Below are 4,570 nucleotides of genomic sequence, written 5' to 3' on the forward strand. Positions count from 1 at the left end.
GAGGCTGCGGTGGCCGGGAGTGGCCACTGCACTCCAGTCTGGGCGACAGAGTGAGACTCCAACTCAAAAAGAAAAAAAAAAGAAAAATCTCCCTGCCCATCCTTGGATGGAAAATGCGCTGGAAGCTTCTGAGTGCTGGCTGAAGCCATCTTGCTATTACAAAAGGATTTGCTCCTGGCCCTGGGGGCTAGCCAGGGAGGCCCCATAGGGAGGCCCCCTGGGTTGGGGGTCAGAACTGGGTGTGGAGCCAGACGGACCCGGGTTTGGATGCTGTTTATGTGCCTTAGTTTCCTCATCAGCAAAGGGTGTGATAATGCCAGCCTAGCAACCTCCCATGAAGCATAGAGTCGTGCCCAATCCGTAGTACAGGTTGCCAATAAAATATGGGATCCCCGAGAACACTGGGTTCCTGCTGTGGCTCTGCCCTTGCAGAGACCATCTCATTGAATCCACTAACCATGAGGTTAGTGCTGCTACCAGCCCCATTTTGCCTGTGAGGAAACTGAGGCACAGAGAGATTAGTACCTCACTCCGGGTCACACAGCTAGTAAGCGGCAGAGCTGAGCTTCCAGTGGATGCCTTTCTGTCTCTGGAGCCCACTGAAAGTGGGTGGGGGTGACTGGAGCCCTGCAAGCTCCCCTCTCCTCCCCTTACCCAGAGGCTGTCAACCTGCAGGGAATTAAATAGTCAGGAAGAGCCTAAATATTTTGTGCAAGCTGTTTGTGCAGGCAGTTGCAATCACCTCTGCTCCTCTGGCCCTGGCTTGGAAGGCTGTGGGCATCCATGAGTAGGGTTTGTGAGCCAATAGTGCCATCTTGTGGCACTTCTTTGGTCACTGCAATGCATCCAGCCTGGGATCACTCACTAGGGTCTTTCTTTTCAGGATTACTAGGTACCCAGTAGGGTGCATGGATCCTGAGAGGTGAGATATCAGCCTGACTACCACGCATAACTCTTCTGCTCCCACATCACTAATGCTAATTCAGGTCCTCCACTGACTGTGACCATCTCCTGCTGCTTGCTGGTTCAGACTCCTCTGTCTCCCCTCCATCCCGCCAGCATCTATTTCCTTCCATCCTGAGCCAGATTAGATCCCAAGGCTCATCATGTCAGTGACTTCTTAGCAGTATCTGAGCTCTCATATCCCTCATCTCCTTGTGGCTCGGAGGGCCGACCCTGGAATGCCCACCCACACCTGACAAATGGAACTCACTGGAGAGCCACCAACCGACCAGCGGTTCCACTTGGGATTCACAGCTACCACCCCAAGATGCTCCCACAGTCCCACCCACCGCACATCCTAGCTCCTGCTTCTGTAAGAATTGTCACCATCTCCCTCCTCACTCGCCCCTGTGCCTGGACACACCCCACTCCAGAGGGAACCAGAAGCCACCTGCTGGGGAGGTTCTCTGTCCCCAGGACCAGACCCACCACCTTCTGCTCTTGTTTCTTTCTCTCTCTCTCCAGTTACACTCCACCCCCACCCTGCTATTTCTTGTGTTTTCTTGTTTAAAATCTTCTTATGGAGGTACAACCCACCTTTAGATTAGTGTGTGAACCACATGTATGAATGATCACAAAATGATGATGTCTGTATCACCAGCACCTGGAGTTAAGAACCTGGGCATCCTAGCAGTCCAGAAGTGCCTCTGTTCTGGTTACACATGACCCTAAATGTTGCAGTGTAACCAAGCTCTTCATTGTATCACTGATTCTGTGGTCAGGAGTTGGATGGGACACAATGATGATGCCTCGTCTCTGCCCCACGATGGCTTCAATCTCCACTGGAAGACCCAAAGGCTGGTGCTGGAGTCTCTGAAGCTTCCTCACCCACCGGCGTCTGGCAGTTGATACTGCTGCTGGCTGGACTTCAGCTGGAGTGACTGAGCACAGCGCCTTCCTCACATGGCAGCAACTGGTCCTGAGAGTGAGCTCACCAGAGAGCCAGGGAATACCCGGGGCTTTTATGATCCAATGGTAGACATTACACAAGATCACCTCTGCGGTGCTGGAGGGTCAGGGAGTCACAGAAACCACCCAGGCTCCAGGTAGAGGGGATGTAGACCCTTACCTCTTGATGGAGTGCGAAGGTCAAGTTGGAAGAAGAGCATGTCAGGTGAAAGATGCTGTTGCAGCCAGAGCTGGAAACTGTCATTTCCCATGATGGCCACGTGATCTTCTCTCTGTTAATGTGAAAAATTTACATTCCTTGATTTTCAAAGGTTAAACTGGCCTTGCATTCCTGGACTCAACCCAACCTGGTTGTGATGTATCCCTTTTAATTCTACCTGCCAGTATTTTGCTTGGGAGTTTTGCATCTATGTTCATGAGAGAGTCTGGCCCATGGCTTACTTTTCTTGCAGTGTGTTGGTTAGGATTTAGTATCCAACTTGGGGTGTGTGTGTGCATGTGCTTTCTTAGTGTGTATTTCTCTAATTATAGTTTAGTTACACTACTTTTTTAAAAAATAGAGTTTCCATGATATCTCTTTTCCATCTCTCTAATTTTATAAGATGCCCTTAATATGTAAGGTGTGTTTCTTATAAGTGGCGTATACTTTTAAAAAAATCCATTCTGACTCTCTTTACCTTTTTACTTTTGTCCATTTATATATATATATATATATTTTTTTTTTTTTCCAGGAACATTGTGTGTTAGTCATTTATGTTTAATGTAATTACTGGTAGATGGATTTGTTTGAGCTTAACCTACTATTTTTTTCTTTAGCATGCCTGGACTGTGTTCCTTTTTTCTCCTTTCTTTTCTCTTTTTGGAATGATCCGTTTCACATACATATTTCTTTCTCATCTCTACGTGTTAAATATTCTCTAGAGATTGTATTTATGCATGCATGATGTCTTAGGTTCTCCCAGTATGTCTCCCACTTTCCCAGGTAAGCACCCTTCGTTCTACTTCCCCTGCCCTAACGTCTGTGTTCCTGTTTTCACAGAGTTTAATGATGCATTATTTTAAAGCTTGCAGGCAGGGCTCTCTCTCTGACTGCCCATATTAATTTCTGTGGTCCCACACACCTGCCTGTCCCATCGTTCCTCACCATTTGGATGTGCTTCCTCCTAGAGTTCATTCGCTCAGCCGGGGAACTCCCATGAGCACTTCTCTGAATGTCAGCCTGTTCGCAGTGAGGTTTCTCAGTTTTTGTTGGTCTGGAAATGCCTTTCAAAGGATGTTCTTACTAGTTCTGGAATTCGAGAGGAGTGGTTATTTCCTTCTGTTGTTCCACCATCTTTTGCATTCTATGGCTTCTGTGAGAAGCTGGTTATACAACCTCCTGTTCCTCCTTCGAAGATAAAGTCAGGCCAGGAGAGGGTGCCCAGATTTGGCCCCGCTGTCCTCTCTCCTCCTTGGAGACAGAAACACCGTCCTGTCTGAGTGGTACTGAGACAGAGGGCAGCATCCAGGCCTCTCCCTGGCCTGGGGAGTCCAGATCCTTCCTGGTCCCTGTCACACTGACTTTCAGGTGCCACCCGGTAGCTGCTTTGTGTTGTCTCACTGAGGTCTGGCCGACTCGCTTAGGATCTGACTTGGGGGCAAGAGCTCTGGGAGGCTGGTGGTGGCTTCTCTTTCACCCAAGGGTTGACCAGTTGTCTGGTCCCTGGGCACTGTCTGCCCCACCCCATTTCCATGTATATATAGTCTCAGGTCAGCCAGATGTTGGGTGGGTTAAGGCTCTGTCTGGGGCTCTGGACTCTGTATGTCTAGGCCTTGGTCTAGGCACATGTGAGGATTTCCCACCCTTGGTTAGCTGGAGGACTCACTCCCTAGACTCCTAGGGTCAACCAGTGGTCTAGACCTTCAGGGTCAATTGGATGTCGGTGGGGGTGAGGTTCAGTCTGGGGCTCTGGACTCTGGTAAGGATGTGCTCTTCATGTGTTTGAGGACTTCGTGTCTGTGGGAACAAGGGTCTTATGTTCAGCATGAGGCTTGGGGTCTCGTCTGGTGTTAGAGATTCAGGATCCATCTCTCCTGGGCAGGTAGGGAGAACTGAGTCCCGAGTCCATAGATGTCTGGACTTGGGGGCAACAAGGTGACCAGAATCACAGCTCACTCAGAGGTTTATTCATACAGTTTCTAGTCTCTGATATTTTTCTTGGTCCCGTCCATTGGCATGTCTGGTGATTTTTGATCGAATGCCAGACATCGTAAATGAAAACCTACAGAGGTGCTGCTCTTCCTACAGGGAGGGGACCTTGAGATGCTGATAGGGAACTGACGTGGGGGTTGAGAATGCAGGCATCAGCTTGGTAAGCCTGCTGTCTCCTGTGGGCGCCTACCCCCAGGCTATAGTCCTTCAGGGATTCCATGGGAAAGATGGCCATTAGCCGGGGCTCTTCCTTGGGGTGGGTCCTCAACCTCTGTTTTGCGTTTTGATTTCTCTGTTGTGGTGGGTCTGTCCAAAGCTCTGGTCAGCTTCTGGGCCTCCAAGCTGCTGCTTTCCAGAGGGCACTCACAGTAGCAATCAACCAGTGGTTTAAGAAGGGGAGAGGGAGAAGGACAAAACTTTAAGCTTCCCCAAGGTTTCCTGCTCTCTGAGGTCCTGCTTCCTCTGTTC

Source organism: Carlito syrichta, unplaced genomic scaffold, assembly GCF_000164805.1.
Source record: "Carlito syrichta isolate Samal-C Ts95f unplaced genomic scaffold, Tarsius_syrichta-2.0.1 Scaffold301031, whole genome shotgun sequence".
In the NCBI taxonomy this organism is placed as follows: domain Eukaryota; kingdom Metazoa; phylum Chordata; class Mammalia; order Primates; family Tarsiidae; genus Carlito; species Carlito syrichta.